Genomic DNA, 15,074 nt, shown 5'->3' with positions numbered 1-15,074 from the left:
GAAGGAAGGAAGGAAGGAAGGAAGGAAGGAAGGAAGGAAGGAAGGAAGGAAGGAAGGAGGAAAGGAAGGAAGGTGAGAGGGTTCTGCCTCTGAATTCCTAGTATAGAGCCAGTTGTAAAATATATCTGTGAAAAGAGTGTTCAAATAAGCAGAATAGAATATTGTTCTGTTATTTGTATGCCAAAAACAAGTCTCTCCTGACCGTACTCTTCAAGTGACTGACTGCAGGGGAAGCAGTGAACGGCGCAGTGCTGGACCTGAGTTCTGGCTGTGAGGAACCGGGTATGCTAGCGAGGGCGTGCCGAGGCTCTCAGAACACCCTCTCCCTACACAGCCCATCAGAATAACGGATGGGTACTCCGTGCAGAAAATTAATTTAAATAAATCTGGTAAAAACCCACCTTCCTTGAGAGAAAAAATACTTTGTATAAGAAGTTCATCTTATTTATGGCTAACCTGGACAGGTAATGTGTGCAGGTTTTTCCAATCTATTCCTTTGTGATAAAACAAACTTTAAACAGTTTTCATGAGTGCAACCATCTGAAATCTGCTCGACCTTACTGTGTTTTTATACTTGTACCTGACTGTAGAATTCTGTGTTCCTAATTAACAAAATCCGCTTTCCATTTCTTTACTGTATCTACAGTGATAAACTTTCCATTTTAAGTAACAGTAAGCCTCGAAAAAATATGGCACTGTGATTTCTGTGATTCTTTGGTATGTTATGTGTGTCTCGTGTGTGGTGCTTCTCTCCTTTAAATAAAGAAAAATGTACTGTTTTCTAAATATTTGTGAAAGGTTGCATTTTAGTTTGTCAATTACAAATATAGAGTTATGCATTGCTTATCCTTACTGTAACAGCCACACAAAGAGCAACATTCATCTCTGTACGTCATGCTAATAACTACTGCACCAGCTAATGCCAGAATTTACTGACCTTTAAAATGCTGAATATACCTTTCTCACCAGAGAGGTTACATAAAATAGTGTCCACTGATGATTTAGGTACAACTGGAAATGATCAGCACTACAGCTGAAATCTGTGTATATAGAAAGGTATATCTATAAACCTGTGTACTCACATAGAAATTCTGGTACAGGTAGATTACGTGTGTGCATAATGGCTCAATACATACAATCATCATTCATTAACTCAAAAGAATTTAGTTTTCTAAATTTTATGTTCAGTGCACTGTGCTAAAAATTGGAAAGGTAGCAAGCTGAGCACAAATAAGACACAGCGTAGGAAGGGTGTGCAAGTGCACGTGGCCAGCCTCAGCTGCAAAGTGATATGAGCGATGAGAAGGGCACAGCAGTGCTCTGTGAGGGTGGTGAGGTAATTTTTCAGAGACTGGGAAGCACGGGAGAATCACGAAATCATGGTTTGAGTTTTGTAAGTGGTCTGTGGAAACCAAACTTGGGGCTATGTAGCACAGGCATCTGCATGGGGAGAGCACGGAGCCAGAGCCAGGAAAGCAGGATGAGCGGACCCAGGCAGAGCAGGGCACACAGCAGATGCACTGTGCGACCTGCAGGAGGGACGCCTCCTCATTCCGGCCTCACTAGGTAGCAGATTTCTACTGGCTCACCTGGTTTTTCCATGTCTCTTGTCTCTTATCAGCACAATATGGAAGCTGAACTAGATCAAGAGTTTCCAAACACAGCTTTATGGAACTCGAGTACAAAATAAATAGCACACGGAGTTTATTTAGTTATACACACACATAAACGCTTCCAAATTAAAGGTGCTGCACCGCTCTACCCCAGTAGACAATATGCTTGAAATATAGCATCAAAAATGTTTTAAAATGCATATCTTTGGAGGAAAAAATCGCTATAATTTTTAACATAATTTTGAAAAACAAAAAGACACTGAATGATAGATAATAAATAAAGGGATCAGAAATATATTGGGAAAAGTATAGAAAATGAACCACAAATTAGATGATGTTATTGGAAAAGATACAAGAACTAGAACTAAAAAAGGATCCTTAGAAATACTTTAAGCAAAATATGTGTGGTGTTTATTAAAAAAAAATTTAACAAGCTAATAAAGAAGAAAGTGATATCAGTTTCACCTTACACTTAATCAGAACTGTCACAGAATAGGAAAATAATGAGAAAATCATACTGCTTTCTTAGGCATTCTCAACATTATTAAAATGTAGAGATTTCCTCTGAAAAACTTGGGGTGCTATTTTCAGAACTAGACAAGCTACTTCTGATATTGTAATTAGAACAAATAAGAATGTAGTAATGAATAAAGATGCTTAAGGGGTATAGCGCTTCCTGATTGTATGAGATCTCAATTATTATAACCATTTTATTTATACATAAAGAGGCAGATTAAAAAGAAGAAAGTGTCCAAAATGAGCTAGACTTATTATTGTTTGAGTATGAAATAAGAGAACAGAGCCAGCAGGGGAGAAACTATTCAATAAATATACAGATTATCTGGCAGGAGAAAATGGATTCATAAAATAAAACTTAAAGAAAAATAAATTGCATATGTGTTAAATAATCCAGTACAAAATTCCATAAGAATATTAGAAGAAAGCATGAAAAATTTTAAAAAATAGTTTAAAAATAAAAAAGTCCCTTCGACACATAAATCAAAAACTACAGAGATTTGTTAGACTTGAAACCAATTTTTTAAAAATTTCTCAGTATATAAGCACCATGATAAAAAAAAAATCTGGGAAGACCATTTGCAACTCATATAATAAGAAAAACTTTGATCTACGTATATTGAAGATTGACGATAACGGCAAGTTGGAGGAATCCTTCCTTCCGCAGAGAGAGCCCTTCCCTACCGATTCTGAACCGAGTGCTGACTGCGCATGCCCCACAGTTAAGCAGAAGCGATGCTATGGTGGCTCCAGGCCGTTCCTTTAAAAGGATCAGCAGTTTGTGCTTTGATTATGTGGAGCCTGAGGCCACCATGACTGTGAGAGAGCCTGACCACCATACGGAGGGGCTTCGTGCAGAGAGCAGCTTGCCAAGCCCCTGCTGTGTGTGCGAATAAAGACTTTAGACAGCTACAGTCCCGGTTGTGATCTGATTGGAACACCGAGCAAAAGCCACCTACCTGCATCACCAAACCTCAGGACCACAGAAAATAATGCGCTGTCGTTCGCCATTGAGCTTTCCAAATGGTTTATGAAGCAATGGATAATGAGGACAATATAAAACAAGCACCTGTAACATAAGGAAAATCCATAACCGACAACAAAATAAACCAACACACACAAGGAAGGTTGCATTTTCCAAAGATGGCAACAACAGCTCCCCCGCTCTTCTGTGGTGATTTTTCTAGATGCCGTCAAGAAGCTAGTTTCTTTTGCCCATAGATCTAGGCTGATTTAAATCATTGTTTTACTAACAAAATGCAGATCAAATGACATTCTGATACACGTGAGGTGAAGTCAGAAAAAATCTCATAGTTTTCGTTTGGCTGCGGTATTAGTCAGCTTTGTGTTTCTGGGGCAAAACAGCTGGCACTGCAATGTGAAGGAGGAGAGATTTATCTTGGTGCATAATTTCAGAAATTTCCATCCACGGTTGCCTCACTCCAAGGCAGAAGCACCCAGGTAGAGCACAGCTACTCAACTCGAGAAATCTGGGAAACAGAGAGCAGGGAAAGAGCCAGAGAGCAAGGGACTGGGACCAGAGAACGCCCCAAGGTCATGCCCTATGACCCACCCACATGCACACCAGGAAGTGTGCTTTACTAATCTAATCTGTCTCTCAGCTGAATCACAGTCACAAGCAGCATTAACCATCACAAGAGTCTGTAGCATTTATTCTCAGACTTTCCTCAGACTCCATGCAGATGGTGGTTCATGAGAAACTCTAAACATGGTGTAGCCAAAGGTAAGCACACCAATCAGTAGTTCAAATTGAGCTCTTGGCAAAGAGCTAGTCATACCCAGAGCCAGGTGCATACACCATCCTAGATGTTGAGACTAGTTGAGAATTCATATTACTAAGGCACAGCCACCATCCCTGACTGCCGCAAGAGAGAGCTGCCCTCCAAAACCACAGCACCAGCTTTAGATCTGTTAAATGAGAACAGAAATAATGATAGAAATGAGAATCGTGGCCTGTCATATATTTCTATATACATGCTTGCCCTGCCGACTTGCCCCAACAAAAGAGGTGATTTATCATCCGGACGGCCCCTGTGGCTGCCGTGAGCCGGACAGGATGGAGGAAGGTGTATAATGCCGTGGTCTTTCTTGGTACAGTGTTGAAGTGACCTGGTGGCTTCCAAGCCTTGTCTTTGTACAACAACTGTTACTGGGGAGTTCCCTCTTGCCAGCAAGACGGCACATAAAGAATGTGGCAATCTGCACACAAGCAAGCAGCCTTAGAAGGCAAGACATGGCGTTGCCATGGAGAATGGGAAGCCGTGTGGAGAGGAAAAGCACACAGAGTAGGACGAAGAACCAAAGGATCTCCAAACATCCATGCTGGGATCCCCCAGACCTGTAATTATGTTACTGTACATGGCCAGAAGTACTTTGTATATTCCTTAGCAGGAATTGGGTTGAGTACTTTTCCATATGTTTAAAGAGTATTTTGTGTTTTTTTAAAATCAAATTCATACTTTAATACAGAGATATTATCCTCGATTACCAAAGTAGGATCCATGTATTCAACAGACCCTTAAAAGTAATGCAGTAAGCAGAACAGTGGGGCAGAGAGAGGCAGTATGAGAGAGAGACAGAGACAGAGACAGAGACGGAGATGGAGATGGAGATGGATACAGAGGGGCAGAGACACTTAACCAGCCAGTGCTGGACCTGAGAAGAGGCGGACCACGAATGAAAGAATGCCGTCAGCCTCTAGAGTAAGCTGGTGTGTCCTTCACCTCAGGTGACAGTCAGAAAGGAAACGGAAATGCAGTACAACAACTGAGATAAAATTCTGAGTCAATAAGAACCAAGTTCTATCAACCACCAAGAACAGGAAAGGTACAACATCACAGCTTAGAGCCTGAGAAGAGAACACGTCCCTCTCAGTACCTTCGCTGCAGCCTCCTAAGACCCATGTCACACTCATCTGGAAACACCCAAACTCTGCTTCGCTGGAAGACACTGAAGCAACGAACTAAGAGAAACACATAAGTGATTATTGTAAAGTATTTCTGGAAAGAAGAGAATGAGAAATTCTTGGAGATTGGAGCTCATGGCCCCCACAATTCTGCCAGATTTACCTCTGGAAACTCCACCAGGTTTTCACAATGAAAAAGTGAGAGAAACTTTCTTATGACTCTGATAAAGGAAGGGGAGGGGGAATCATTAGGAAATAAACCCTAAACTAGTAAATATTTTATTTGTCAATTGATTATATTTGACACATAAAATTATATATAGTTGCAGGGAACAATGTGATGTTTTAGTATATGCATAAGTTGTACAATGTTTCAATGAGGAAAAATGGATTTGTCTCCTCAAGCATCTTATCATTTCTTTGCAGATAAAACATTCACAATCTTCCCATAGAGCTTTTTAGCGATATGCATTACTGTTATTTACAGTCACCTTACTAGACACTACAGCACCAGGACTTCGTACTCCTGCCTAATGCAGCACAGTGCCAGCTGACCAGCCACTTCCCAGCCCTCCTCCCGATGACTTCCTGGTTCCTGGCCATCATCGTTTGTAGATGTGAATTAAGATGTCAACACATATACTTACCTGGCAGGGGAGATACCATGATCACGAAGATGTCAATACATACATTAAATCTGAGTGGTTAGGCTTGAAAGACACTTACTGCAAGAGTGGATTTAAAAACAAGACTCAAGTATAAGTTACCAAAAGAAAACCACTCATGTGGGTTAGATCAGTGATGGTGAATGTTTTAGAGCTTTCAATGATACAAACAGCCCACTGTGGCATGCATGCCATGGGGTCACCACCACTGGGCCAGATAAAAGATATGCAGTGCTACCACTACTCAGTACACTAATACTCCTATCTGGGCCTTATACTGACAGATGTACTATTAGGTAAAGAAGGCTTCAAAGCAATGAAGATTGTCAGGATTTAAGGACATCACATAATATTGCATTGGCCACTTCTCCAAGAAAACACAGCAATACTAAACTTTATTTACCTAACATAGAGCACCAAGATACATGAAGCAAACAAATTCTGAGATTTGAATTTTTCTCTACAGCAATTAATAAGAAGGCTGTAATCAGTAGGATAATGTTGAAGTGTATGGCACTACCAATCAATTTGATTTAATTAACATTTATTGAAAATTCCTTCCAATGATAGCATCATATGTTTTGTTTCCAAGCTCACTGGAACATTAACCAAAATAAACCACATTCTGTATCATAACACACCTTTTAAAAAATTTAAAAAATAAAAATAGGGCCAGGGATATAGTTCAGTGGCATAAGTGCCTTCCTGGCAAACCAGGTCCTGAGTTCAATTTCCAGTACCAAAAAATAAAACAAATAAAAAATACAAATCATACAAAATATGTTCTCAAATCACAATACAATTAAAGTATATAATAGTACCAAAACTAAACACTTAAGACCCATAAATACTAGAAATTAAACAACACACTTCTTAACCATAGAGAAGAAATACAAATGGTCAATAAACACAAGAAAAAATGATCAGTATCACTGGTCACTAATGATATACAAATTAAAGCAATACTGAGATTCCCTCTTAATCCAGAAAGAATGGCTACCACCCAGAAATTGAATAATAACCAATGCTGGTGAGGCTGAGAGGAGAAAGAAACCCTCTTACATTGTGTATAGTAGTGTAAAGTATTATAACCATTATGGAAATCGATGTGGAGAGTTCTCAATAAATTAAAATTAGAAATTCCATTACATCCAGTTATTCCCCTCCTAGGTATCTTCCCAAAAAAGTTAGAAACATCATATTGCAGGGACACATGCATAGGAATGTTTGTAGCAGCATGATTCACATAATTTTGGAAGTGACAAATACGTCCATCGACAGATGAATGGATAAAGAAATTGCGCTAGTTATACACAGCGGAGTAGTATTCTACCATAAAGAAGTATAAACGAGCCATAAGTAGGAAAAATGATGCTCCTTGAGACCATACTGTTACATAAAATAAATCAGACATGCAAGTTTGAATGGGTCTCTAATATGAGAAAACCAAATATAAATAAAGAGGAAAATTAAAATAGATAACAGGAAATAAGGCAACAGATCTGTTGCAAGTGGGGAGGGGACCAAGAGACGAGGGATGTGGGAGGCGGAGGAAAAACTCACAGAAAGAATCGCCATGCCTCACGTGCATGGGCTAACTCTCCATGGGGCATGCGATCCTGATGTACTTTGAACATGCACTGAAAAAAATAAAAATTAAAAAAAGAAAATAGAAAGCACTCAACATGTTGAACAATGTTGGCTGTTTCTTATTTTCATTAAGAAAGAATTATCTCACAGCCATTATAAACAAGACCTTCTTGAGGGCAAGGTTTAAACCATAAGGTACTATAACCTCCATCAAGAAACTTACTAGGACTATTATATTTCTGCTTAGTTCAAATATATGTTTCCTGGAACTAGAGATTATAACAGTGTCTTAAAATATCATTTGTTATTGTCTCCCTATAGAAATTGTCTACTAAAGTAAATTGCTCTAGTATATTTTCCAAATAAGTCATTTCTATCTATCAAAATTATCATAGAAATATATTACATTTTATTAGAACCAAAACACCTCCTACTATTGTGGCTACTAATTGCAAAGCACCATGGCTTCAAATTCCCATTTAATATTCTAAGATTCTTTCTGAAGAAGGTAATTTTGGCAGAAGAAGATCACAATAACCTCCTTCATTTAATAATAAGATTTGAGGAGGTAAAGTTAACCTCTGGTCTTAATCTCAAATTATTTCAAGCTAAGAAGTTTCACTGTAGGAATATATATAAAATAGTATCATATCATATCATAGCACATCATACCATATGTGTATAATGAAAACAGCAACTCATCCTCCAAAAGTTAGCTGAAATAAATTCCCTACAGTTTTAGCAGTCATCATGGATACATAATGCAATGGAAAATGGAAAAGCATGTTTATATAATACAGGATAATTTATACTCTAGAAAAAATATAAATAAGACAATTAAAATTCTCTCAGCAAAGTATTGTTTACTTTATTTATTTATTTATTTACTTACTTACTTAGCTATTTATTATTTGTAAGACAGGTTCTTACTCTGTAGTGCAGACTGGCCTGGAGCTGGGGATCCTCCTGCCTCAGCTCCCTGAGTGCTGGGATTACAGATGTGCACTACCCCATCTGGTTTCCTCTCCATTTAAATTGTGATTTTTTTAACTCATTTACAAATTTAACTTGTTTTATAATAACATTATTCCAATTATACTATGCGTTATATTTGCATTTGCATCAGAGGCCACCAGACTTCTGCCAGTGACCAAGTGGAAGCCAGAAAACAGTGAAGACACAATATGTCCAGGCACCAGGTCCTCACGAGGAATGTGGTCACTGCGCGCTGTGCACGTAAACCAACAGCAACCAAAATGTAATAAAACTGGAAGTGAGAAAGTCCGCAGTGCAGATCAGCTCCGTTGCATTTCTGACAACGCACAGCAGTGCGATTTAATGAAATGGAAATTTACAAGGTGTCCATTCTCAGCAATTCCACCTTGGCAGACCACACAGTAGTTACGTTTTACAAAAGGTTCTGATGGATAACTACATCCAGAGGTACCATAGGAATATGTGGGAACCAATACATCCCTGAGTGCGAAGCACAATACAGCCAGTTGTAACTAAATGCCTTGATTTTAGAAAAAAACTTATCTTCATAAGCTATTATTTGGATCTGATCATTAGCATGGGAAGTAATTTATTTCCCTGGATGTCGTTAACGCTTCCCATCCACCAGCCTCTTCATTCTCTGATTTCCAAAGAACATTTTCATGACAAAATTACTGAACAACCTTGAAGTTAATGGCTTCTCTTACAGATATTAAATATGCCTGTGCGTGTGGCCATTTTCTATTTTTTAAAAGTAGGGCCATTCCTTAACTTCTACTGAGTGCTGCTATAGGTAATTGAAAATGAATATTGTACAAAATCATCATAAAAGCAGTTTTAGGTAGCTGTGAAGCAATCTGAGAATTATTCAATGAGCAGTAATCAACACCTTGCTGTCAGGAGAGAGATGAAAGGAGCAGTCGTCAGTATCTTATCGGTAGGTCATTATCACCGTCTTTCTTGCAGTGTGCGTTTGTTGTTTGTTGGGAAACCACAACAATTGAAAGTGAGTTTTAACAACTAGAAAGAACAGTGGTTGAATCTACACTATGAAGGTAAATAAATTAGTTACCACTTCTAATTTCCCAGAAAGAACTTCACAGAGCTCTACTAAACATATTATCTACTCATTTACTAAAGCTCTGCACGGTGCCATTGATAATGTTGCATATAGACGCAGTAATGTATAATTTTGAAATGGTTCCATTTCAAGGGAACCATATATGCACTTATATCAAACTATCAAAAATGATATGAATTAAATATTTTTCTAATAATCTAAACTAAAGCTACATGATTTTAGAATCATAGATTTTTAAAACAGACAAATTATAACTACTAGAGTTTAGTAATAATTGTAATTATCATAATGAATGCAAAAAAGAATATAGAATGGGAACTATAACCATAAAATGTGGTTATTTGTGTGACCCCTTTCTCCTTCAAGTCAAGGACCAGTTTGTTTGGGCACAACCTATGTAGTAACTTACCTGAGAATCTCTGCTGGAGAAGACATTGCTTCACACTGAAAATCATGTCCCCAGGGACCACGGCGGCAGGGCTGCACATAACCGGACATTGTGAGGCATGTGAATTCCTAGTCTTTAAACCAACACATCTTAATCCGGGCCCATCCTTTCTGGATACACAGTAAATTGGTTCAGAAGTTTGCAGCTACTAGGGCTAGAAAATGTTCATTTATTATGACATAAAACTTCTACATATTTATGGGGTGCCATGTGATGTTTGATACATGTATGTGTTATGTAAAGTTCCAGTGACATACATGTTTGTTTCCTTGAAGAGGCATCATTTCTTGGCAGCGGAAGCATTGGCAATGCCCTCTTCCAGCTCAGCTGAGAATCACCGTGCATCCGTGTTATTTACCTGACCCCGCTCTGCGATCGAGTACCCGGGCAGCGTCCTCCTCCGAGCGAACCTCAGGACGCAGGGATCAGCCTCCGCGATCGCTCTGCCCCAGCCTCTTCTCGGCCTCTGGAACCCACTGTCCTGCTCCGACTGCTGTGGGAACACACGAGTGAGGTCGGTGGCGCCTTTCTGCGCCTCCTTATCTCAGGGAACACGGAGTCGCCCCATTTCCATTCTCACTGTCACAAGCGACAGACTCCACCTCACTTCATGAACCCCACCTCGCCTTAGGCCTGTCACGATGTTTATTTGTACCGTGTCCTGTCTCCTGAGTGGGGATGAACACAGCCTGTTTGCGTTCCCTGGTCGCAGTGTGTTGATAGTGCGCAGTACACAGCGGTACAGGCCCAGCTGTCTCCTTGACAGCCCGATCTCGTGTCGTTGGCAGGCACACCCAGAAGGGGGATTGTTCATCAGATGGATGTTCCGTTTGTAGTTTCCTGAGGAACATTCTTACTGAGATCTAAAACGGCTGTTCTAACTCACACTCTCACCGGAGAGCCAGGGTTTCCATTTCTCTCTGTCCTTGCCGACACTTTTCATCTTTGTCTTGCTATAGCATCTCTAACTGCAGTGACATGACATCTGACTGTGGTTCCAGTTTTCACTTCCCTAGAGATAAGTGATGCTGAGCATTTGTTCATGTATGTTTTGGCCATTTATATGTTCTTCTGAGAGACAGCCTTATGCGTGTGCCTATTTGACATACATAACTGCTGCTCAATTGTTTGACTTACAGCTGACGTACACCTTGTGTGTATTTCCTCCCACTCCTTTGGCTGTCTCTTTGCTCCGTTGTTTGCTTTGCTGTACAGAAGCTTCCTCATCTAATATAATCCCACTTGTCTATTTTTGGTTTTGTTTCTTATCAAACAGTGAAGTCTTATCACACAATTCTTCCTATTCCAGTGTCTGGAACTGTCTCCCCTGCGTTTCTGTCTAGTAGCTTCCTAGTTTCAGGTCTTTTTTTACGTTTATTAGTGCATGTTTGCAGTACGTCATGATTGCATTCACTGTGGGAGTGGTACACATACAACACATTTCAGTTATTGCTTCATTTCCCTCCACCCCCTTTTATTGTTTTATTTTCTTTTTTATTTTACTTTAAAGAGAAAAAGCAATAAAAACAATGACAGAGAATTTCAGAACATGATGACAGGAGATTAACACTGGGTAATACATTGCATACAGTTATCTTCAGAGTAATTGCTCAGATTACAAAATACAGGCATGAAAAAATAATCAAAGATTATAAACACAAACCATTCTTTTTAATGAACTAATAGAAGTTAGTAGTATAATTATCTTAGCTATCCTATGTATATATAGATAGATATAGCTATTATGCATATGCTTTTTCTTTCCCCTTCCTTCTTTTCTCCTTTCCCTCATCCCAGTGATTCTTTCTTTTTGAGCAGTCTCTTTCCCTTTCACTGTATCTATTGGATCTTTTGGATCTTATTTACTTTTTTAGTTTCTTGCACTAGGAAGACAATATAATATTTACACATGCAAGTCTGATTTATTTCACTTATGAGTATGGGCTCTAGCTGCATCCATTTACCTATAAAAGCCTCTAGTTTATGTTTCTTTATAAGCTGAGTAGTCCTCCACTGAATGAAAATACCACATCATTTTTATCCATTCCTTGGATGATGGGGATCTGTGTTGTTTCCAAGATTTAGCTTTTACAAATTATGCTGCTATAAACATGGGTGCACATATATCGCTGCGGTACAATGTTTTTAATTTTTCTGGGAAAATACCCAGAAGGGGAATAGCTGGGTCTAATGGGACCTCTAATCCTAGTTTTGTGGGGAATCTACACACTGATTTCCACAGTGACTGTACCAGCCTATACTCCCACCAACAGTGAAGAAGGATTCCTTTTTCCCCACAGCCCCTCCAGCATTTGTTATTGGTTGATTTCTTGATGATAGCCATTCTTCCTAAGGTACGATGGAATCTCAGTGTTTTTTAATTTGCATCTCTTGAATGACCAGTGATGTTGAATATTTCTTCATATATTTATTTGTTCTTTATATTTGTTTACCTGAGATGCCCATTTTTAGATTGGGTGTTTGAATTTGAGGGGCCTGATTTTTTTCAGTTCTTTGTATGTTCTAGGTAGAAGTCCTTTGTCTGAGGGACAGTTGGCTAAAGTTTTCTCCCATTCTTTGCATTTTCTTTTCACTCTGTTGGTGATTTCCTTTGATGTGCAAAAAAATTTTAGTAAGATGAGATCCAAATTGTTGATTCTTTTAAGTACTTCCCATGAAGTTTGATTTTTGTTCATGAAATCTCTGCCTACCCCTATGTCTTCAAGATTTCTACCTACTTTCTCTTCCAGTAGATTTAGTGTTTCTGTTTTAATATTGAGATCTTTGATCCATTTTGACTTTAGTTTAGTGCATGGTGATGGACATGGGTCTAGTTTTAGTCTTTGGGATGTGGTAAGCTAGTTTTTCCATTTGTTAGAGAGATGGGTTTATAGCTCTCTTTTTTGCTTGGGTCTTTCTTAGGTTTTGCTATCAACATAATACTTGCCTCCAGGAATCATGTAAGCAGTATTGGCTCCCTTTGAAGTTCATTAAAGATTTTGAGGAATATTGGCATTAAATCTTCTCTAAATTTCTTATAGAATTCAGCCATGAATTCAGCAGGACTTAGGCTTTCTTTTTGGTAAGTTTTTAATTATGTTTTCAATTTCATTAACTGATATTGGGTGACTGAGAATTTTTACATCTTCTGGATTCAGCTTGGTAATTCATCTGTTTCTAGGAATCTGTCCATTTCTTCTGTGTTTTCCGTCCTACGAAAGTAAAGATTTTTGAAGGAGAAACTGATAGTCTGAATTTCCACAGGATCTGTAGGGATCTCACCCTTTTCATTCCACATTGCATGAATTTGAGTTTTTTCTTTCCTTTTCTTTTGATAAAGTTGGCTAGGGGTTTATCAATTTTATTTATGCTTTCACAGAACCAGCTCTTCAATTTTTTAATTCTTTGTTTTGTTTTCTTCATCTCAATTGCATTACTTTGTGCTCTGATCTTTAAAATTTCCTCCTGTAATGGGCTTTGGGCTTGTCTTGCTCTTTTTTTTTCTAGAAACTTGAGGTGCAAAATTAGGTTATTTGTGCTTATTCTGTTTTCCTGGTATGACAATTTGCTGCTATGAATTTCCCCCTTAGGACTCCTTTAATTGTATCCCACATGTAAACGTATACTGTATTTGCATTTTTGTTTGATTGTAAAAATTGTTTAATTTCTTCTTTAATTGTATATGTGACCCATTGGTTATTCACTAAAGTGTTATTTAATTTCCGTATGTTTATGGAGTTCTTGTGGTTTCTTTTACCATTAATTTCCAATTTCATTGCACTATGGCCAGATAATATGTATGGAATAATTTCAGTTCATTTGTATTTACTTAAGCATGTTTCATGGGCTATTACATGGTCTCTCATAGAGAATGTCCCATGTGCAGCTGACAAGAATGTATTTTCTGATGTTGTTGGCTGAAACATTCTGTGAAGGTCTACTAAGTCCATTTATTCAAAATTTGGTTTAGTTCTAATATTTCCTTGTTTATTTTTTGTTAGTTGACATATCTCTTTGTGACAAAGGGGTATTAAAATCCCCCATTACAGGTGTGTTATTGCTCATTTGATTTTTCATGTCTATTAACATTTGTCTTATATAGTTGGGTGTTCCTGTATTTGGTGTTTATATATTTGTGATTATTATCTCTTCCTCTAGAAGTTTTCCCCTAACAAATATGTAGTGACCTTCTTTATCTCTTTTGGATGTTCTTAGTATGAAGTTCACGTTGTCTGCAAACAGAACAGCTACCCCTCCTTTTTTCTGGGTTCCTGTTGCATGGAATATTGTTTCCATCCTTTGGTTTTGAGTCTATGAGTTTCTTTTTGAGTTAAATGTATTTCTTGCATACAGCATATAGTTGGATCTTGTTTCTTGATCCATTTTGCCAATCTACTTCTTTTGATTGGTGAATTGAGGCCATTTACATTGATGATTATAACTGATATGTATTGTCTATATTTGTCATGGTATTTTCCTGCTATGTCTTCCCTGATTTTTCCCTCTGTTTAATTGCTTGCCTTCCTTAGTGGTTTGTCTTTATTGTTATTCTTGGAATTGTAGCTATTTTGATCTCTGTCTAGAATATATTTCATACTCTTTGTAGGGTTGGTTGGGTTGGTTGTCATAAAGTTCTTCAGTTGTTCTTTGTCATGGAAGTATCTTATTTATCCATTAATTTTGAAAAATAGTTTCTCGGGGTACATCAATCTGGGTTGGAAGTTGTTTTCTTTCAGAGCTTGAAATACTTCACTCCAAGAAGTCTGCCATGAATATGCTGGTCTTTCCTTTATAGGTCATCTGTTTCTTTTCTCAATTGCCTTTTAATATTCTGTTCTTGTGCTAAATTTCTGGTGTCTGGGTGTACATTTATGTCGGTAATAGATAATAGGAGTTCCATATGCCTCATTTATCTGTATGTCAGATTCTTTTCCCACACTGCCCTGCTTTGGAGCCAGCTGACTACGGACTGAAACCTCTACAGACTGTGAGCCAAAACTCTCTACCTTTAAACTTTGGGTGTCTGGTATTATGTCCCAGAGATGACAGTGTAACTAAGACACATTTTAAATACAGACTTAGGCTGGGAATGTAGTTCAGGGGCACAGTGCCTGCCTGGCCAGTGCAAGGTTCTGAGTTTGATTCCCTGTATCAAAAAAAAAAAAAAAATACAGACTTAGCATGTGCCTTGCAGTGTCTTGAAATGTCTTCTGCCCTGATTTGTTTGAGAAAAAGAAAG

The sequence above is a fragment of the Chinchilla lanigera genome, unplaced genomic scaffold (assembly GCF_000276665.1).
Source record: "Chinchilla lanigera isolate Chin_1 unplaced genomic scaffold, ChiLan1.0 scaffold00153, whole genome shotgun sequence".
NCBI lineage: Eukaryota > Metazoa > Chordata > Mammalia > Rodentia > Chinchillidae > Chinchilla > Chinchilla lanigera.
This window is presented reverse-complemented; position numbering follows the sequence as displayed.